At 42.1% G+C, this 23,350-nt stretch overlaps 1 long non-coding RNA gene across 1 annotated transcript; it reads left to right on the forward strand.

Moving 5' to 3' along the window:
• Positions 1 to 238: 238 nt before the first annotated feature.
• Positions 239 to 21,763, forward strand: LOC107315177. Its single transcript, XR_001555808.2, has 6 exons — positions 239 to 432; positions 9,201 to 9,392; positions 9,613 to 9,738; positions 17,267 to 17,384; positions 18,790 to 19,818; positions 20,590 to 21,763. It is a non-coding gene; the product is annotated as an uncharacterized LOC107315177 (long non-coding RNA).
• The last annotated feature ends 1,587 nt before the right edge of the window (positions 21,764 to 23,350 follow it).

A 23,350-nucleotide genomic window follows, 5' to 3' on the forward strand; every position in this document is an offset into this window, starting at 1 on the left:
TATTAAAGCTGTTTGCTTAATTAATATCATTTTAAAGGGCGGGCTTGACATGATGGAGATAAGCTGTTTTGAACTCCAGTAAACACATTCAGCATGTGATCATCAGGAGCAGCTCCTGCAGCCTTTCCACAGCAAGCAGGCAGCAAGCAACGTGAGCTAATGAACTGTATTTTAACCACCTGATGCTGGTCACAGCTTTCATCTATCAGGCTTATGGGCTTCGTTGGAGGAGGGGAGGTAGAGAGCTTTGGCACACCTCGGTGCTGCTGGAGCTGCTCGTCAGTCTGTTCTGCAGTCTGCTGCAGAGTTTGCTTTATTAAAGCTCCCTGCACACATTCACTGGCACAGACATCGGGAGACAAGCAAACACTTAGCCGAGTGCAGAGTGCTTGCTGCTGCATTGCAGGGTTTGCTGGCAACAAAGCGATGAGGGTAGGTGAGCTCAGGTAGAGGAGCGGGTGCTGCAGCTGCAAGCTCATCGTTTTGGTAATGCGGGTTTTGAAGAGCTGGGAGCAAAGTGTGCCCGCTTAGGGCTTTCTTTCCAGCTCCTGAATGTGTGAATATCCAGTGTTGCTTGTAACTAGTCTTGAGGGGTCTATGCTGTCTAGTGTGGCTTTTATTCGGTTATTCTCTCAAACTAAAAATTGATTTCCTTTGGGGTTCTCAATGGGGTAAGCATAATTTCATTTATTGTTGCTATAAATCTACTTCACCTCTGTCAAGAGACCCTCTGTGAGGAGGATGGTGCTGTTGTGCTGTGGCAGTATTCAGAGTAAATTCAGCCCTTTTGGAGCAGCCTGAGCGTCAGAGGCTTCCTGCTTTTCGTGTAAACAGCCTCATATAGAACCTTCAGGAGGATGTAGTCACTTTCTCACAGTGAATTTTAGGTGACAGATTAATTTTTATTTTTATTATTATTTTATTTTTTATCCTCCCAATAATCCTACCTGTAGGGTTGTGTGTTTGTATATATATATATACATATATATGTATATGTATATATATTTTTTGGGGGGTGGGGTGGGCAGCACAGAAATATTTGATTACCCAAATGGTTTATTGAGGCTCAGTACCAAATAGCTGCTCTACTCTGTGCTGTCTGTAACCACGCTGGATTTGTTGTTTCCAACAGCCAGTTTTTCTGGAAGAAATCTCATATTTTCTAATAATGTTTAGATGTTTAATCTAGTGCTGTAAATAGACAACATGGAAATTTGATTATAACAATTTTATTCTCTGTGAGTGGCTGATTCAGGATTTCTTATATACCTGAGGAACACAGAGGGAAATATTTCAGGTTTTGTTTTGTTTTTCTATGGAACAAGAGCAGCTCAGATTTCTTCCCCTGCTCGTTTCCTAGTGATACAATACTGCAGTCTCTGCCTTACTCAGCTTATGTCTAATTGCAGGGTATTTAGCAAAAGAATTCATGTGCGAGTTTTAGATTTGCAGTTAACCACCCGTTATACTCTGCTTTGTTAGCAGATGTCAGCTGAATGGCAGTTAAAATCCAACCAGGAGAAAATCATGTTGAGGTCTAAATGAAGGTGGGCATGCATCAGTATGATTCAAGATCCTTGTAGCCTGAGAGGGTTTCTTTTATCAAAAAGCCAGGATGTTTCAGTGCAGTGTGACATATGCGGATGCTGCTTACTGACAGTCCTCTGGGACCAGCCAGCCAGCAGGGTTAGGTGTTTTGGGAACTGAAAATCAGCATCTGTATTGCTGCTTAATTGCTGAGTGCATATACTATCTGATGGAGAAACATGATTTGCTTAAAAAGAATGACTGGAGCTCAATTACTGTAGCTGCTGGAGATCCCCCAACTCCAACAGAGATTGATGGGAGCGTCGGTACCATATACTTCCAAAAAGAAATTCTTACTGTCAAGATGAATGTTGGAAAAGAGAAAGCAAAGATGATTTCATTTTTACTTCAACCTGCTATGTCCCAGTTTTCATAAACATAAAATAAGAATTCTATTTCATTATGTTTCAAGGACTTTTAGGGGTTAACTCAAAGTAATGTTGTCTTAGAAGCCCCTTGAGGAAGATGCTGGGAAATGACACACTTGTTATGCTGTTAAATTGCTCAGAAATGGCCACTTTCTCATAATTCAAATCCTACTTTAATTCCCTTCCTCCAGTGACCCTTTCAGTGTTAATCCACTGCACAGAAGTGTTGCAGTTTTAATTAAAAAGGAAATCTCTATCTCACTAAGCTCAGTCTGCCATCTGATCATGCAGTATCGTTTATGAATAGTATTATCTGTCTAATTTACATAATAAAAACATTACTTAAGCAAGGCAGAACACATTGGTAGTGCTCAGTAAACAATTCTGCTCTGACCAAAGTCTTCAGTGTTTTAAGCAAAACTCAAGTGTACGAAGGGAGATGTAAGCACATCATATGCATTGCTGTGCACAGGGATGCAGAGAGCGTGGTGGGATACCTCGTTAAAATGAATCTCTAAATTGACTTTGGAGCAGCTTTTGAAAATATATGTTTCAGATCAACCACAAGATATTTATTTGAGGCAGGATTTACTGGATTAAATTATTTGGCTTCTGGAGTAATGAAAGCTAGCGGTCCTTTCTGACCTTTAAAATCTATGATTTTAGCTATTGGCAGTGGCTATTGTCCCAGGTCACCTGGAACTCCACAAATCATAGTGTGGAGACCTGTGAAGCCACAAATGGTCCTGAAGGCCTGCACGGGACGAATGTTTACACTGGATGGACTAATATTCCCAAAACCTGCTCCAGCAGTTAATGGGATCTGTACAAGCCTTGGGCTGGGTCTCTGGTGCAAATTTCTTCTTAGTTGTTCTTATGTTCAGGTCAAGAAACTACCATAGCTGTCCCAAGGCATTAACAGGGTATAGAGAGAGGACAAATAAAAACTTCTGCTTAGATCCCAACAACACTGGCACATCAAGGTAGCAAATGTGATCGGGGAGTCACTCAGTGAGAACAGAGCCCTAATGGAAGCAAAACAACTTTTCTCACATTACTGTCAGGTTTTTAAAACATTGTGGGAGGAAAGTAGTGGGGGAAGGAAGAGGAGAGAGAAACTGGATCTTGTGTTTCTTGTTAGAAGAACAAGAAGGCAGGCACAAGATCTGTGTCACACTGTAAGCTCTTTACCTCAGGGGAAGGTGAACCCCACCTGGAAGAAATTAAATGTTAATGCATCAAATTATGTTCAAAAGCACATGAAGCTCAAGGGACATCTTATGATACCTTCTGAAAACAAGATCTAGTTTAATTCATTTGCATATCCTGATACCTGATCCTTCAGATTAGCATCAGTGGGTTAATGCACTGCTACCATTAAGCTCCCTTGAGGTTATCAGAAAACTGTATACGACAAACTGTAGGTACTGAATTAAAGCATCTGTTCGGGGAAAAACAGATCAAACTACATCGTCTTAATTGTGACCTAGTTTGGGATGCAACAGAGTGGCAGCAACCCTTTGTGGGAAGAAAGAGTAAATTGATTTTGACGAGGACCTCATCAATCTCTGATTGCAGTGACCCAGACATCATTAATCTCATTTAAAAGTTCATCCTTGTGGTAGAAGTAATATCAGGCACACTCTAAAAGTGTGTAAATCAGGTATTCTTCCACAAATGTGAATAGGTTTGGCTGGCATCCCTGAGAACTCCATTTCTAAATTGGGTAAAGTCTTCATTGACTTGAGTTGAACTTCAGCTGTTTGGATCCTGTCTTTTAGGCTTGTGGAAACTCTCCAGAAGGTATTTGTCCTGTTGCTGAGCCACGCTTATGATACTCGAGTTAGGGAAAGAAGAGCTGAATCAATGGGCATGATAAATCACCACTTAATGTTGTCATTTTTTTTTTGACAACAAACATCCTTGCTGTCTGAGCAATTTAGGTGAGGTGATGGCTAAAAGAGGCTGAAAAACACAGCTGAAGTACACAGCAAATCCCTGATTACCTGTGTTCCTGCGAGTCCTAAGGAATACAAGGAGAGTGTGTTATTTTGGAGGAGGAAAAGCTAAGAAAATTAGTAATTTATGTTCATCTTTACACTGTGACAGAACCCACGTTATCACTGAGTTTAAGGTTTTTTGTATTTTCCATAAGCTTTTGTGTAAGAAGGATGAGTTGTGAGGGATACTTTCTGTTAAATTCTTGATGGTACGTGTGTTCAGTGCAGGTTTGTGCTGCAAGGAGTGTTATAGGAGGCGGAGTTGAGAAGGTATGAGGCCAGCTTGATGTGCTGGGTTGGGCCTGCAGCAGTAATTTGACTTCAAATAAATCAAAACAAAGGCTGCACATGTAATGAGCTATGATAGCAACTGTCGTGTTGGTGCAGCTTGACATGCATGCCTCTGTCACGTGCTATGCTAGTTTGGGATCTACATGCCATAACAGTAAATTTGTGCAACACTGTCACTTGAGACTGGAGCATCATGTTCAGTGTGAGAGGTCCAGGACCTTAAGAAGCCTTGAGACAGGTGAGATTCACTAAGGCTACAAACACATACACAGCAGCCTTTTCTACCAGCTGCTTCCCATCCTTGTTTGCCTACAGCAACCCTCAGGCCGCAAGAGCACTTCCATGTAACAACTTGTTATGTCACTGCTTGGCTGGCAGCTAAGACCCAAGAACATAACTGAGGCAGCTGTACTGCACAACGAACATAGTCTGACCAAAACTGGTTCTAACGAGCTACTGTGTGTAGCCATCCATAGCCCTGGTTTGAGCTTGTTTTTCCTACACCCCAGTGGGTAAGTTTCTTTGTGGAGGGGCCCTGACAGCATTTGTTGAGGAAGCAATGGCAGCAGAAGTTGTCATAGCAGAAGCAGGTGGTGTGTTTTTTGCAACAAAGGCTTTTGTACACATTCATTGGTCTTGGTCACCTTTTAAGGAAGAGGCCAGTGTGGTTCTCTGTAGTGCATGGGAGCAAGTGCATGCTGATGCCACTGCTGTTGAGGTGCAGGGGCACCCAACCCCAGCTGCAGAGAGCAACAGAGGTTTAATCCCAGAGCACTGCTGTGTGGTCATGGTTCACGTGCTCCCAAGGGGCTCAAGCCAAATGACCAAATCAGCCAGGGCGACTGGGGGTTGCTCTTAGAGCAAGCTGCAAAGAGTGTAAACAGGTGTTTTGTATCCTCTTTGGCAGGTTCTCAGTGCACAAGGGTATGTTCAAATACTGTACACAGATCCAAGGTTTAATAGTGGTAGCAGGGAAGCATACCAGATCATTGCTTCCTAGGCTGTTGAGTTAAATGTGCAATGCCTAATGTTAATATTAACCTATATACTGAATGGTGTGGAAGGTACCAGTTTATACTGAGCTCTCCCAACTGAAGCACTTTAGCTGCATGGTCCTTGGCACAGAACTCATTATTCTGAAACTTGCTTTCCCAATTAGCTGGAAAGAGTCTGTTTGTTTTCATCCTTTGGATCACTTTTTAACTCCTGTAATAGCTTTACTTGAGATAGATTGATGAATAGTGGTTTCTTTAACAATGCCATGATTATTGGCTGATTATAGTTCCTGAACAAATGAAACCCTTCATGTAACTGGGCATAGATTTATGGAGAGCCTTTATACATCCTACAAGCAACTCAGTAGGATCATCTGTGAACTGGTAGACTTGCATCTGTCACATGAGGGTACTTCAAGGAGCCATGTACCTTAATAAATGTCAATGTATAAATGTGAACTTAGACCACAATGGAAATCCAGAGAGTGCTTGCAGCACGGTTCTAAGGTCACTGTCACACAGCTTCAGCTGCTCTTGGACTCAGCACATCAGAGACATCTGCTTGAACCCTTCCTGATTAAAGGCAAGATTCCAAGCTATTGCCAGCAATGTGGACAGAAACTGCATAGCTCACAGCTCTGCAGCTTGGGGAATACTTCCCTTGTCTTCATAGGCAACCAGCATGGAGTTAAAGAGGTTCAGGTTTTGTTTTATAGCTTATAACAAAAGATTAAGAAAGTTTAGTCTGTTTCATTTAGAGAAACACTGGCTGAGGAAGAGAGGATAACTTATACAAGTTTGCTACATAGAAGAAGGAATAATGTTATTTACCTGTGCTCAATGAACAGGACAAGTTGCTGGAACTTCAGTAGGACAGGTCATGGGAAAGACCTTTTATCAGTAAGGAGGTAAAGGATTATACCCAGGAGGGCATGGTGTTCACACTATTCCACCAAATGCCTGCTGGACATGTTGTAGGTAGGGACAGGGCACTGGTATAACATGAGCAGGCAGAGATGAACTCAGTCAGAAGGGAGAAGAGTATCAGTGCCCCTGAGCAGCCCAGGTCACTACAAGCAACTGCTGAGAGACTCACATCACTTTGCCTCCTCCATTAACAGGGTTGCATAAATGTTTGACACAGGTAAACTCATGTAAGTTTATTCTCTAACACAATCATTAAATTGCAGAGCTGAGGGAACAGCATAGGTAATTTAATTCTTAGTTATCTCCTCTGCCCAGCAGACCACAAATACTGCTGTTCTCCTGACACATGAAATAAAGCCAGACTAATAATGACATTTCAACACAGAGGTGTTAGCAGCATCAGCCCCAACTCCTAGGGGACTGTGGGAAGCCTTTATTAAGAGGTGTGAATTTTTCTGGGTTGGGAGTGATTTGGTGGGCTAGAAAAGTATTCTTGGTGTCCTCCATTGGATGCAACTTGTGAGCAATAAGTGATCTTTCTGTAACAGGTCACGTTTTCATGATGTCAAGCAGGCTGTCTTTTCTGTAATAAAGCTCACCTAATCAAAACAAGTCAGAGCTTATCTGAGCCCCTAGCCAGAGATATCTCTGTGGTGGCTACAGAGTTGGTTTCCTAGCAACCTAAAAGGCATTAGATGGGGCTTTGTCGACATTTATCTGTTACACACAAAACCCCCCACTTGAATAATATTATGGGTGTGACATAAACTGACAAAAGCCAGGAAATTCAGAGCTGGGGCTGATTTTCTATCCTTACCGCTCATCACAGGCTAAAAACAAAGGGCACAGTCATGTGAGTGATGAATAGACCAAACCAATACTTATACTTCCTGGCTTTTGTCCCATACAAAATGCCATTTAAATGAGATGCTTGGCATTAATTTCCTAAGACAGGCTTCATGCTCACAGTTAGTAGAATGTTGACAGTGCTGTCGGCTTTCCCATGATCTCTCTTCTTCCTCAGAGGGGGCAATGTTTCAGGTCCATGCCTTCAAAGGCAAAGGTTGTGAGCAAGGCCACAACCACGTCATTGCATGATAAAGATAGATGCTCCATCACCATAAACTCAGGGTGGAGCTGGTGACAACACGCAGGTTAAACATCGGCTTGCTCTCCAAATAACTCTGTAAATCATAGAATCATGGAATCATCAAGGTTCTAGTCCAACCACCAACCCATGCCTGTGACCCCTATAGACTATGTTGCTCAGTGTGATGTCTGTCCTTTTCTTGAAAGCCTTCAGGGATGATGACTCCATCACCTCCCAGGGCAGAAATATGAAGATGCCTTTTTTAGTTCTCAAGGTACAACAACTTGGATTAGATCTTGTTATCAAGAATTATGAAAACAAATTATCAGGGGAAAAAAAAATAATAATTACTTTTATTTATTTTTTTCACAGAGAAAAAATTTTCTCAGGGCTGATAAATGGTCTGTAGAGTGACAGACACTTCAGCAATGTCTTTTATTTCTCCGCTTGTAGCAAGAAGAGTGTTCAAAACCTCACTGCTTGTGAAGAGTTTGCGTAGGAGACTGAAAGAGGAAGGGATGGAAGAACTACGGTTGCCAATTGCCACAAAATTATTGAGGAAGAAGTCCTCTGGAAGTGAATGGGTACCATTCACCTCTATCAGATCCTACAGACAGATCACGGTACTTAGCAGAAAAAACACATATTTTGCTACAGATTGCTATAAACTGAAAGTGCTAGAAAATAGATGTTAATTTTCACAAGCCTAATTATCAGATGGGATAAATTAACTTAATCTAGCTGACTTGTAGTGCTCTTGGAGTATGTACCAACTCAGATGCTAACTATACAGCTTTTTGTATGTGTATTTGCAGGGCTTTACTTGTTCCACCTCTGAACGTTTCACACAAAAACAAGGGTCCTTTTTTACATTTGCTCGGAGGCATGGTGTGAAGGTTTTATCTCCATGTAGATTTTTTCTGCCTAGTTGTGAAACCTCTAGGGTGGTTTGCAGAGAAAACTAGTGAAACTTAGCTATAGCTGCTGTTGTAAGGGAAAATCCCTTGAATTGCTGTCAGTGGATAAGCCACCAGGCATTTATCCCATCCATTCTTCACTGTAATCTTCATTACCATAAGAGTTGGTGTTTTCTCCTCACTCATGGATGCCATACTGTCTCAACTCCAATGGGCTCTTGGAATAAAGGCACTTATGCAGGCCTCTCTGCTGATGACAGACAGGGTTCCTTTAGCAAGCATATCATGCATATACATGCAACGTATATCATAATGGTGAGGAATTACTATGCACAAGCCTTTGAAAGAAACAGAATGAGGTTCCTGCTCTTTCCACCAACATCATCTTTACTGTCCATCCATTTGTTCCCCATTTAGCCTCTCTACTGGCCTAGCTCCTGTTATGTGCGTGAGGATAAGACAATAGGAGCCTACTGCACACCTGTGAATGCACACGTTGTTCCATGGGCTCCCTATAAGAGTCCCTGTGTTCACATGACCCATATTCCAAAGTTTGTTTTTCAAAGGGGGAGAGTAATGGGAGAAGGGCCATGTCTTACAGCTGTACACAGATTAGTGGTGTGTTTACACTCATAGGTTGAGGTAGATAAAATAGCCGTATTTTTCCCCAACATGCTTATTTGTAATGCATGCATGAAATAGCTTAAGAAGCTTAAACTACTTAGCAATTGCTGAGATAAATTGGAGAGTATGGGCAGGAGAGACAAAACTAACACAGATAATTGAATATACTTAGCCATCACAGCAGCTTTACATAGCTGTATCATGTTCTCTACAGATAACACAGCTGGGACAATATGGTTAGAGCTCTCAAATATCTAGGAATTTCTGTATTTCTAATGTAGTTATCAACTATTGTGAAGGTTAAAATAATAGTTTTTAGCTCATTCAAAATGCATTACTCTTCTTTAACATACATGATAAAATGTAAAATAGCATGCATTTGTGGTTTGACTTTTTTTTAGGACTCAGCAGAAAGGTCAGCAGGAAGGAACCCTTTCTGAGGATATCTTTTGGATCTGAAGTCTGCCTTGGGATAGGACAGGCTACCAAACGTACACGGATTAGTAGACAGAAGATACAGATGCCTCAGATTTGACAGCTGGAGCGGCCAAATGTGAATAAGGAGACAAGTTGCTGTAACACCCGTAAAACTGGTAAAGTCCCTCAGACCTGGAGAAAATCCTAGTAGATCAAATAGTAAGATTCCAACCTAATTCAAACTGAACCTAAATCTGTCCCTTTGTCTATTTTTCTGACTAGGGTGAGGATCTCAAACTCAGTCTGCAGCAACTCACAACACCTGAACATACCTAATTAACGACTTATTTAGAGCAGCAGTGGGGAAACTCTGCTGTTTGTTTTTTTTTCTCTCAGGTGCTTCATGCTGCTCTTGGAAGGACCCTGGTTCAGCACAAAGTGCTCTGGGTGGTGAAGCTTCTGTAGTGATGAACAGCAGGTTGAAGGTGAAGGTCTCTGCTGCGGCTTTTCCTCTTCTCTGAGGTAAGAGACCTTGTCACCACCACCAAGCTCTGCCCCTGTTTGCACCACCTGTACAACAGCCAATTATCTGAGCTGAAGCTGGGGACTAATGCCTGGCTGTTTAATTTAGAAGAGCAATAAGAAGGTCACTGGGAAAGGTAATGCACTCCCAATGATTGAACATGTGGATAAGGGCACCACAAAATATAATCTACTTTGCTGAGGATGTGATAAACCAGGTTTATGTATGTGGCTGGCAAGCGGTACTCCTGCGCCTTACTCCATCAGATAATCCAGACAGCAGGGCAACTGTGTATCTCTGGTCCCCTAATATGGCTTTAAATCTAATCTAAGGTTATTTTCACATTTGTAGGGTTTTCTAAAACAGAATTAGAAGTAACTCCTATGTATTTTCTAGCTGTCTTCCTCTTTCGTGTTGTTTGTATGAAATAGTATTTATCTCTGCAATCAGGCAAAGATAATCTAAGGGAAAGATTTCTCATATTCCAAAGGGTGAAACCTTAGTGGAATAATCTGAATGCAGACATTTGACTGCAGGGTCATCTATGTTTCCCCCAGTGTGCTCTTTTACCATTCAGAATAAGATGCCCAGAAAACCAAGTTGGTAGTGGTGTTAGCAGATAGTCATAGAGCAGTGTCACTGTGTGTATGCATGTAGCTGAGGTGTCCCCCAGGCAGGGCTCACTGCACGCATCAGGCCTGGGTGGGCTGTGGGAGTGCAGTGATTCTGCCATATGGGCTTGCCCAGCGCAGTTAGCACATCACGTACTAGGAAGTCTGGCCTCTTTGCAGGAGTCCTGCCCAACACAGGCAAGCGCTTTTCTGACAGAGATCTGTGGGTTCACAGCCCCAGGCCAGCCAACGTTGTGAGACAGAAGGAAGGAAGTGGTTGTGTTTTCCATTTGTGATTGACATGATGCAGAGGAAACTTCTGCATGTGGAGGCTGCAGATTCACTGTGCTGCCAGTCTCAGCTGCCCTCAGGCAGGCCCTATCACACAGCTCCTGGGATCAGGGTCCTGCGTCAAGGCTGCCATGTGGTTTGTACAGTTTAGCTGCTAGGCAGAGGGATGTCCTTTGGCTGAAGAACATCCTGTCTGGATGTATTTTTGTCATCAGGTGTGAAGTGATTCAGTGCTGAATTCTCAGAGATGCTCTGAGAATTCTACATCCTTCTTGAAAACAAAGGACCCATGGAGAAATATCGCTGGTGCTGCATGACCATGGGCGAGACCAGCTAACCTGTCAGATGTTAAAACGTGAAATCATTTAAAGAAGGCCTGGTCTCTTTTCTTGTTTCTCTAAGGTTTTCTCCCTGTATTTCTTCCTATTACTCTTCTGAGGTCTGTTCCGTTTGCTTACCTTAACATTTTACAAAATACGATCTGAAGGGACTTGTAGGCTCTGTGTCAACGACATGCAAAAACATATGCTTGAGTGCATATGTAAGTGGTTAGGCATTTCTTGTGCTTAACAACAGAGGCATTTGTTGTAAGGATGTAAGGAAGCCACTAGCTCAGGCACTGCCATTGCCTGGTCCATCAGCATTGTCTCCTCTACCTGCTACTGTCGTGCTTAAACCAGTAACCGGGGAAAGTTTTTAATTAAGTAGGCACTTCTCTGGGGAAGGTAAATGTCCCAGGAGCACATTTGGGCAGGGTTCAGCTGCGTGAAGCTCTAGGGCTGTCAGAATCCTTTGGGCTCTGCTTTCATCCCAGATGACAGTTGCGCCCTCTTTTTCTGCCTTCCCCATTTGATCTCTCATATCTCTTCACTGTCTTTCTCAATGGAAACTGAGGACAAGTCAGGTAAGTTTTTTCTAACTCAGAAAGGGAAAGCGTGAATGGCTGTGAGATCAACTCCAGGACAGTGTGTGCAGGTCATTTCACACCACGATACAGCAGGAAGAAATGCAGAGACCTTCTGGGGAGAGCAGACAAAAAGTACCTGACAAGAAGAAAGTAGGACTTCTTATTTGGCAATGTGAAAGCATAAGAATGAACTCTTGATGGTTTTTGTTTTATTTTGCTTTTTAAGATATGGATTCACAACTGTTTTGCACTGATCAGTGTCCAGGCTGTCAGCACTGGGATTCTTCACCTTTCTCTTTCTGTGTTGCATATTCCTGACGCCTACTTTGTCCCAGTGGTTGAATAACTGTGGGATTAAGGAGGGATCTTTTCTAGGCTGATTTTCAGCTAGCTGAGTTTTCTCAACTGGCTGGCCATCAGGTCAGCAGTAGAGGTACTGCTTGTCAGCAGCAGCCCTGCTGCCAGTAGAGGAGGCAGCATCACTCCACTGATGTGGGCAGAGAGGCAGGATGAGTCTCTGCTTCCATGTGCAGGGAGGTGAGGGAATGCCTGCTTGGCAGCAGCTCATACACAGAACCAGCTAAGATGAATCTGAAACCAGAACTGAGAGGTTAACATCACTGGGGGAGAAGTATTTAAGCTGGCACAAGAACAGATGGACAAAATATAAGAATAAAATTAGGCTAAAAATTAAAAGGCTTCTAGCCACAAGAAAAGTTATGTTGGGCTTCCAACATAACTTTCCAATGGGAGTAGGGGGGGTTCAGAAGAAGTAAAAACCGGTGATACTGAGCTTAAGGAGATTTACATGGAGACCTAGGAGACATATTTCCACTCTACCCCCACTGTTTGCTTTCATTTTGATCTTCTCTTTCACAATTCTTTCCTTTTCTCTCTCTCTCTCTCCCAGCCCACCTCCCCCCTACCCCCCTTCCCTTTGTTACAAAAAGCCATGGCTTTTCCCCTCACTGCCTCACCACTGACATGCTGGTGCCTTAGCCAGCTGTTCACTGCAACATACACAACTTCTTCTCAGGGAAACCAATGCAACAATCGACTGAGTATTGTAAAGTTACATTCATTGAGATAAGGAGGTGCCAAGAGATGTCCAAATGCCTGTGTAATGCCCAGGTATTACTCCAAGCTGCAGGAACCCACTAGTTTTGGAGTCCAGTCTGCCTGTACTCAGCAGGGCTGAGCTGAGGTGATGCAGCACAGTGGCAGGCTTCCTCTGCAGCTCCTGTACCACTCTTGGTGTTCAACTCAAACCTGAACCTGAAATTCAGCTTGCAGAGAGCAGAAACAGTTTTAAGAAATGGCTAATACAAAGTGAGGCTATTTGTCAGAAGGTGAATTTTTTTTTCTGCACTAGCAGCTTCATTTGCACTGGTGCCCACTTGCAGTGATGGTATGTTATAGCCTGCAGAAGAATTGCTTCAGTTTCTTAATATGATGTTCTATAAAAAGAAAGAGTATTTTGCAAGAAGTTCATCAGTCTCTATTGCAGTGTAGCAGCAGATGTTTAGGTCACTGGGATACACCAGAAATGTTGCCACATCTCCATTAATTGGCATTAGTGCCTTCATGTCACAAAAATAAAACTACTGCTTTTCATAGTTTGTCCTATAGTACCACAACAGCCTCAGCCGTATAACAGCTAGTTGCCATGATCATGTTCTCTCTCCTCCCCTTCTGTTGCACCCTGCCTCCTCCCTCAAGTGATTTCAGTGCTGTCATCACTGGTGCCCTGCTATTTCAGCTGGCACAAAACTAGTCACATTTTTTCTTCTGCCAGGCCAAAGGGGAGCATGTCCAAAGTCACAGGAGCTGCCCAGAGTGTCCTTCCAGGTAATTAGCGATAGGACTAGAGGGAATGGCCTGAGATTACCTCAGGGGAAGTTCAGGTTGGATGTTAGAAAAACTTTCTTCTCCAGAAGAGTGATCAGGTGCTGAAATGGGCTGCCATGACACCAGGGAAGTGGCTGAGTCACTATCCCTGGAAGTGTTCAAGAAGTGTTAAGATGCATTAAGGGACGTGGTTTAATGGGGAAATGGTGGTGGTAAGTGAACGGTTGGCCTAGATAATCTTGGAGGTCTTTTCCAACCTTGGTTATTCTGTGATTCTGCAAATTAAAATATCTCATCTACAGGAAACCTGAGAATCTTTCTTTCATTACTCTGTAGTTTTCAGCTTCAGCAGTCAGCACTGCAGCATGGGATGTGTGCTGCTGTCTTGCTCATCCCAGTGCAGCACACTCCCTGCAGAACCTAACAATGTGGGATCCCTACAGGGTACCCACTCACTGTCAGAAGCCAGGTGAAAGGGCTGCCTGTAGGAAATGCAAGCAGGGGATTATGATGAGATGTCCTTTGTGCACTGTAGTTCTTCTGTTCTGAATGGCTGGTGAGCATCTAGAACCCTTACAGTATGCTTTTCCTTTTATTTTCTCTTTGGAATGTTTTGGAATAGGTTTATTCCAAGCGAGATCATATTATTTACACCAGATGCACACAGAATCTTGTTTATCCTATTATTATAGAGACAAACAAAATCTAGGCCATTTTCACATCCCATATTTGCCCTATTCTGTGCACATAGACCTTCTTCTTAGGGCCAACTCCTACAACATTGCCCATTGCTGTTAGGGCAGAGTTTGCTATCGTTCCTCTACCAGCAATGTTGAATCTGTGCTGGTTTGGGCCATGGGATCCATATGCTCGTCCTCATGCCTTGTTTTGTTGGATGGCTGTTACCACTGTTGTCAGATATTTTGTTCTACAAAGCATCTCAACTGAACCTGAAGGTAACGTTCTTAGTGCTTTAATCAGATCTGTGATTCTGGGTAAGACACATTAATGCCTTCTGCTATTAGTTCTCTTGTAGCAAGTGGTAAAGTGTCTGTACCAGTTCTTAGAGAAATGCCTATTGATCTCAACTGTGTTTTATTTCTTACAAAATCTTAGCCTATAAATAATGCAGTTCATTCCTTTTTTGGGACCTCCTTTATTCTAATAGTCCAGAGGAGTTGTTACAACCTGCGGGATGTATCCATAGACATAAAAAAAGAAATAAATTCACGGTGCCAAAATTTTCTCTATAGTTGGAAAGATCATGTAATATAAGAGGAAGAAATTGTCCATCATGGTGGAAATCATCTGCTTAAAATGAATCATGATTGAACAAACTGCCCGAGGAGTGGAAGGAGCTGAGAAATTCAGCACAGCCCTTGTTGTGGGTGCTATTGTCTACTGATCTGCTCAGAAATGTGCACATTTATATTGCTTACATGTGGAAAGGCATGTCAGCTGAAGAGAAAAATTGCCTGGTACTCTATCAGGTTAGATCTGATGAATACCTGCCCAGGAGCTAACCTAATATCTGTGTGCTAGACACCCTGATGTGATGCCCAGGCCAAAGAACAGTCTGTAATAGTTTGAGGTTTTTGTTAAAGGCTGCATTTACTGAGGTGGATTAAATAATATGAGACAGAAGAGTGTGGGGAACAATTCAGCAAATGTTCACAATTCAGCGAGCTAATCTGGGTGCAGCTATAGGTGTGCTTGTCTGCAGTTCTCACTGCTGCTGTGTCCTGCCATGACACTGACAACTATTCTGATTCTACTGGCTTCTGTTCTTCTACTGGGGTCTTTTCTCCAGCTACGGTCAATGCTGCCTCTGACTGCCCCACCACTATGTTGTTTGCACAGCATCATGGCATAACACCTTTATGAACATCAGCTTTGAGCTTCTTATAGGAAGCTGATGCTTCAGTTTGAATCATGTGGGATCCAAAGGAGCTGTGGATCAATAGACAGTTTCCTGTGTTCTCCTGCCAACCCCTCGTTGGGTTGTTTCACAAATACATTTTCATTAGAAACACCTGCGCTGGAGATTGCTTTCCCACTCTTTCCTGTTTGCACGATGCTGTTTGGGTGTGCGTGGGAGAATAGTTTTTTCCTTTTCTGTGTTCCATTATCAGATGTTTGTAGATGCAGGGAGGCTACCGCAGTCTAATTTTGCAATGTCTTTGAAGGTAGGGTTAAAAGAGTGTATTAGGGCTCAAAAACACTGGCACTGATTCCTTGCTTGATACAAATAGGTTGAATAATTCAGTTCATTTCTGTTTATGTCAAGTGACTCTTTCAAATGGGAATAATGGCATTTCAGTGCATAGTATTGTGCCAGGTCTGGGCTGACTGCAACAGCAGTGGCATCATCAGTGGCTTTGAGCTAACTAGCAAGGCAGAAGATTTGCAGAGATGCGAGTGTGTCATAGGCTCCTTTGTGCGCCTTGCCAGTGGGGTTGTGGGCATCCTGGAGAGCAACGTAGCCATGAGCCTCGTGGCCAGAGTCATGAACCCATTGTTAAGTAGTCTAAATAGTCTGTATACTGAAATATTCTTACATGAGAGAGGAGTGCATTGAGGAGGTAGGAGCTGCTGCAGTAAACTGGTGACCAAAACACAGTTTACCCAGTGTTCTACCTGGACAGACTTCCCACCAGGCATTTAAGAAGGGTGACACAAGAAGCAGCAGCATAGAAAATAAATGGTGGTAATCTGCCACTAAGAAAAGCTCCTTCCTAGTGCTCCATGGTGAATATTACATGCAATGTAATTTATATTAACTTGAAAATTGTTTCATTTTGTGCTTTTTTTGTATTTCTAACACATTAAAATACCTCTTCTCCTTTTGAATCTTCTACTCTTCACTTGACTAACAGGCTGTGACAATGACTTTCACTGTCTAATTGCTCACTGGGTGAAAAGATATTGTTTGCAAAGCTTTGAACTACCAAACTTTCCATTTAGTGAATATCTTCTCAAACTCTGATGAGAATGCCTTACATTTTCTATGGTTCTTTCAAACTTTAATATCTGTTCCAGATGACTCTGGCAGAATATCTGCATGTTGTAGGAATTTCCCAGTATTATATTCTTTTCTGGAGCCTCGTTGTTGAAATGGAATGGTAAAATTAAAAAACAAAAGTAAAATATTGTTTCCTCCCAAGCAAGCCAATGCTTGCTCAAAATAGAAGAAAAAGAAAACCTTTTTCACTTCCAATTCAAGATTTTCCTGTGGTGTAGCTTTTTTTCTCCTTTCCCAGCCAACCAGGTTTTAGGCGTATATAAATGCATACAAAAAAAATTATTTGTTTTTGATGAGGGTGATGCCATATTTTGGCAACTAACTATGCTAAAGATTCAAGTGGTGAAAACAACTAATTTTGACTGATTAATATAGTTCTAGAATCCTGGATTATGAACTGTTTCAGAAAAGGAAGGTGTTTTTGAACAGAAAGTTACCAAATTGATCTTCCATCTTGCCCTAACTGCTTTTTAGTGCTATATTTAATCCCCAGATCAATTGTATGCCCACATACTATAGCATTGAATCAGTTCCTTAAAAAGAAGGTATGTTTTCAGAATTGGAGCCAAGTCAATGTGACTAGTAGTGTATGAATACACACAGCACAAGAATTTAATCTGGATTTACTTCTTACATGCTCCTCTCCCTTCAAGGTTTCTAGCCTGTTCACTCACATAGATTGGATATTTTCAGTCACCATTTGGAAAACAGCTACTGACTGCAGATGGGCTATGGCAGATCCAAAGTTCGGATTCAAGGACTTTGATGTGTTTGCCTACTAGGGACAAAAGAAAAGGGATGATTTTGTTCATCGTTGGCTATAAATACATTTTATTCTCTGCCCATAGTCACCAAGTTCCTTCAGAAGCCAAAGAACCAGGGATTTCTGATGTGGAAAACTTTCATCTTGTCTGTGACAACAGTGAGAAGAAACAGGAAGATTTGACAATTGCAGGGGAGTTTCAGGTACAGGCTATCAAATCACTTCAAACTTAAACAAGCATATTTGCTTTTTTTTTTTTTTTTTTCCTGCAGCAGAGGCTGACTTTCAATGTCCTTGAAGTCTGGTATTATGCATTCTAGCAAGCAAGTAGAGAAATGAGCCAGATGCATCAATTTAGGCATAGAGTGAGGTTTCTAGTAAACTTCTGAACAACAGGGTAGTGTCAATGTACTTAGTAAAGCCACATGCTTTTTAAAAATAGTACTATTGATTTTGTTAGTGTGTGTATCAAATGTTAGCACATTCATTAAAACAGCAGCCTTCCAAATACTACTGCAGAACAACTAGCAGGCCCAGAGTCGATATCCATCCGAATATTGGCTTGCTTTCAAAGGGCAACTTAAAATTAGGGCATTGACTTTTCACGCTATAGAGGAAAGATCTTAGAGGGAGCATTTATCAAGTAGAATTTAGGCAATATTCATCAAATACAGCTAAGCTGAGATCGTGTTTGGCGAGGCAAAAATGTGTGTGTACAGCCATGTCTGACAATAGAAAAACAACACAACTGGAGTTTATTCATATACGTTAATGCCTATCTTAAGAGTCTAGTACAGATACATGAAAATAAAGAGGAAGACATTTTCCTAGGGAAACTTTCCACCTTAAACTCTTGTATGGACACACTGAAACATTAGGAAAGTAATGTATTAAAGAGATTAAATAAATTCTGCATCTATGTCTTTGTCCTTATAATGTCATTTTCATACAGTGCTGTGAGGGAAGCAACACACTGGGACAAAAGTAACTGTTGATGGCTGTAAGTTTATGGCAAAAAATATATTGTGTCTGTTGAAAAAGATCTAAAGTCAGGTGGCAAAAATGTTTTATTTTTTTTTCCTCTCTCCTTCTAAGAATGATGGATGAGGGAAGAAGAGTGGAGGTCATCCTATTTCTCATAGGTTTACTATGAATTTGGGACTTAGGTGCTTTTTCTTTTTCCCTCTGGTGTCAGTTCATGCTGCCCTTCAGACTTTCCCAACCCTTGAGAAATCTGTCACAGTACTCCAGAATAGTTCAATTCACCTCTCTATTCTTAACAGAAACTCACGAGGAGGATTTATTTCTCCAGAGAATAAATGATCCCATTGTCAGGGCACTGCTTGTTCCCTCCACTACTCTGATTAGGTTTATCCAGTATCTGTAGATTTTATTTGGTAGTTTGGTTGGTTTTGTTTCAGGAGAGCTTCTTTTAACCTAGATAGTATCCCCAATCCATTTTACCATATTGCTCTCCATGTGATGGTATGGGATGGGAAGAAAAAAAAGATGTGATTTCTGCTTATGCTGCTGTTGCTGCCAAGTAAAAGGACCATGGGGACAAAGCAAAAAACACCTCTTGATGCACAGTCTTTTTCTCTTTCTTAGAGAGGAACCAAGAACTTCAAAGCTCCGAACTTGAGCACCTTGAGTGAAGGACACTGGTAAGGTACCTGGGGTAGCATTATGTTGCTCCCAGCTGGCCTAGGGGTGTTGTATCCAATTGGGACTACCACTGCAGAGACCAAATGTAGTGAAATCCTCATGAACTGCAGTGTTGATCTGATCCTGTTTCCAAGCAGTGCGCTGAAGGCATTGATCTGCATTCTCCTTCCTTTCTGTACTTTGCTTATTTTCTCTTTTGTAATGCAGAGCAGCACTCTGAGATGATATTGTCATTGTTTGCAGCTCCTGTTCATTTCTAACCTGCTTGCCAGTGACTTGGTGAGGTTTGAATTTTGCTAAATCTTCTTTATTGGCAGCTGAAAAGCGCTTTTGTGATATTGTTGTGTTGATGTTGGAAAAGTGCAAAAGATGGATGGCAAGGAGTTAGAGAAAACAGATGTCTCAGAGAAATAGTATGTTTCCAATGAAAACAAAAGGTAGAAAAGGCCTGTCTTAGTGTATTTAGCTGACCTCAAAGTTAGTATTGGAAGCATTTTTTCCTCTGTATATCTTATTTTGTATCAAGTTGAAGTGTTCCTAATGACAAGATCTCCCTTATTTTACTTTGGTTTTCTCTCATGCTGTACGTTATTACTGTAAATGGATATTACTCTTTGTCTGAAGATGCATATCTCAAAGATCTTCACTTTATTTCCTCCTCCAAAAAGAGAACGTATGATTTGGGGCATTGGCCTGTGCAAAGCATAGTTTTAGCAGCTTTATTGTTTCTCACAGATTATGATCTGTCTGAAATATCTCCAAATTCCTGAACAACCTCCTGCTGTTAACACCATTACCAAAGTTGGGCCCTAGAGTCCTACAGGGTCACCCAGGTATCCTTACTGCTATGATAGATTGCATTTATCTTGTCTCCTTCTTTGATGAATGCTGAGCAATAACAGTAAATCTTTCTCTCCTTATGTGCAGAATTGGTTTTCAGTTGGAGTTGAGAACCTCCAGAGTAAATCCAAGGTAAAGCGATCAACTGAATGTTGAAACAGTACAGAGGAGCAAATCTGTGGCTTTTAAGTCTTCTTTGTTATTGTACCACCAGAATACAATATTTTAACTAGTAAAATGAATTCTTGACATCTTTTCCATTTGAACCACTAGTTCAGGGAGTGGTTTGAATGAATTTCTTGAGGCGGTAATTTAAAGTAGGAAGCAGATTCAGGGTGACTTTAAAGCATTAGTTTGAGGAACTTGATCTTTGTTGCAGAAAAGTTGAGTTTCTGAAATGTGAAGTGTCCAAAATATGGACATATCTCAGTCTGATTTTATGAAATTAAACCAACATTCTTTTTTCATGCTCTGGGCCAGGGTTGTCAGGGATGTTCCAAGTACTAAATTAGACTTATTTTTAGGTAACTATTTCTCCTCCCTCTAGTTTTGAGCACCATGTAGCTATCAGTGACCCAGCTGGAGTCTACTCTGTGGGCTGCATGATGGGATTTAACAAACACAGAGTGTAGACACTATTCAGAAATAAGCCAGTTTTCCAAGCTCAGATGACTTACTAAAAGTTAGCTTTTTCTGTCCTTTTATTTGTTTTTCCTTTCCAAACAATCGGGTGCTTTTGAAACCCGAGAAACAAAAACTGCAGCACTCATTAATCCCATGGAAACTTCCTTTTAACAATGCCTTTCTCTAAGTAGCACATGATCTCCAAAAGCTGCTTCCCTGTCCGTGTTCTTAGATGACCACAGAGATAAAAAGATATATATATATATATATTTTTTTCAGAAACATTTGCAGGCAAAAAACCGTGGAAGATCACATTGCTGCTCCAGTTGCTGGATACTTCCAAGTGGAAGGAGTGCAAAATCCAGTTTTGCCTGTGCCAATCTCAACCATGCTTAACTTATGTTCACAGAAGAAACTGAGCACATTTTTGGGGTAGGTGTAACATGTACCCAGCTGGCACAGCCATAGTGGGGCTGCCGTTAGCTCTCTCCCTTCTGCACTGATGGACACATCGGGGGCACTGTGAGCCATGCTCAGTGCAGAACAGGAATGGATGTGAGGCTGAGGTGAAAGGGATGATAGAAAACTACTCAGAAATCAAGAGAAGTTTTGTATTTTGTGAGCCTGATTTGCTAAAAATGCCCCCAGATTTTATTCTTCATTCAAAAACAGGCTCTCTCCTGAATAGAAATCTGTCTATTTGAAGTCTAAGTGACTTTGAGATTAAACAACAAATTAGGTTTCTGGATTTTCAAATTCTATTTTAATTGAATGTTCTAGCCATGCAGTATGTAAAGAAACTGAGAATGTCTGATGCCAAATGGCACACTTATTATTTGAAATTTGATGGCAAATTTGCCCTTAATTTTATCCAATTATATTAAGAGGTCTTTCTGTTACAAAACATTACAAAGCAATACTAAGGCCAGAGAGGTGCTAGAGAAATCTTTTTTCTGTCATGTGGAGCACTGTACAGAATTGCGTGGGTTTAAACAAGATGTATCTTGATGTTTTACCTTAAAACTCTCTGTCCTTTTCCTCAGTTCAGCTGAATCCTATGAAATAGATACGCAGCTTGGAGTTCTTCACGCCCCCACAAATGCTAAAAATGGCCCTGATACAACATGTATTTATGTAACAAAATCATCTGCATTAATATCTTCCTTTCCTTTCGGCAAGAAGCACAGGGGGGGACTCAGGCTGACACATTTCAATGCAGCCCCTTCCATTCTTCTTGCATTTGGGGCAGCAGGGACAAGCATAGCTCTCCCCTAAAAACCAGTGAATGCACAGGAACATGATATGACTATCAATAGAGAGTTTGAGGGAAGATTGTCGTCCAAGCTTTCAGGTTCTCTCCCCCTGAATATTCAGTTTCCTGATACAGATCAAAATCACTTGTAACAAGGATTCTGGCCGCTCTTGTTGTGCTGATGTTCCAAAATAAATAAGGTATTTGAAATATAAAATTTCCTCCACTCTTACTGAAAAGCCAAGAGACTAGTTGGCTCACAGGATCAAACATGATGTATAGAGTCTTTCATCTCTTGTTCACATCTGGTGGGATGCAGTGAGAAATGTTCCTGCTTGGCAGCTGGTTGGTGTCCTGTTTGTCACTGTCATATTCAGGTGGACTCTTGTCTGGATCGCAGCCCATCCCCAGCAGTGGGCAGCTCTGCAGCCAGGGATGCCCAGCAGAGTTTGGGGTTTATCTCAGCCCCTGGGCTAGGATGGAGTCCTGCTATTAGGAGGCAGAAGGAGAGTGAAAAGTAGCTGCTGCTGGAGGGAGCCTTGGTAACCCTGCTGTGTTCAGTATTACTAGAGTATCTGGGGAAATAAACAGCCTGTTTTTCAGATTCAGGCTTATATACTGACTGCTCTCCCTGTATGGATGCTGGCAACTGAGGGTGCAGGCCAGGATGGCTCCCTGTGGCCTGTCACAGACCGTGTTATCCCAAAGAATGACCTCCTGAGGCCATCCAGCCAATGCTCGGCGCCCCAACCCGCTGCCTGTTGCCTGCTGTGGGAACGAATCCTAACCAGCAGCGAGGATCAAACCAATGTTCTCAGCAGCAGCTGTAAACTCGATAAGCTGCCTGTCCTCCTTTCTCTCCCCCCGCCCCGTCCCTCCCTTTGGTGTTGAAATGAAGGCAGAGACATGCTGAGAGAAGCAGTGCAGCATTCTGTTTGCAGGATAATATGCCGACCACATGTACGTATTAAAGGCTGTATGGAGTTATAATGAGCCAGGAGCATTTAAATGCAAGCCAAGGGGAATTTGCTATTCTGTGTGGGCAGATTTCAATTGTAAGGTTGGCAGCTCTGGTATCCTGTTCTCTAATGCCATGGGATGAGAAAAAATAGGCTTTTCTTTCAGAGCAGTTGATTATTGAATCTGCACCAGCTGTTCACCCTAATCCAAGCTCGCTCCTTGTAATAGAGGCATCCCTCATCCATCCATCCATCAATCCATCCATCCGTCCATCCCCCCGTTCTTATTTTCATGGCTCTTTTGTAATCTTTCAGAAGGGTGGTGAGCAGATATCAGCCATCTAAAGCAATGTAAGCATCAGCACCAGGCAAGGGTTGTAACTAATTAACGAGAGAAGCACCCCCAGCCGCATATTGAAACTCAAATTATATTTCTCATCCACCGCAAGACAGGAAAAAAAGCTGTCATGAATTAGAAGGCAGAGGACCGATTTTTAGCAGCAACACCTGACTCTGCAGCCAGCAAACTGTGAGATCAGAGCTGGAGCCAGTGCTGTGCTTGTGCAGAGCTGCAGCCACCCCTCCTGCCCCACTGAGAGTCTGGGCACACACAGCCAGGCATGCGGCAGTAGGAAAGGAAAATAATCTTTTTATTATTATTATTTTTAATAATAAAGGGGGAGGAAAGGGTGAGATAAGGAATGAATTCCTTCTGGGTGCTTCTCACTCAGCCTGCAGTGTTATGTAAGGCTGGCACAGCTCATGCTTGCTTTGCTTCGCCATCAGCTTGGCTGTTTCATCCCCGCTACACAATTATTTCATCAGTCTC

The sequence above is a fragment of the Coturnix japonica genome, chromosome 5 (genome assembly GCF_001577835.2).
Source record: "Coturnix japonica isolate 7356 chromosome 5, Coturnix japonica 2.1, whole genome shotgun sequence".
Taxonomy (NCBI): Eukaryota; Metazoa; Chordata; class Aves; order Galliformes; family Phasianidae; genus Coturnix; species Coturnix japonica.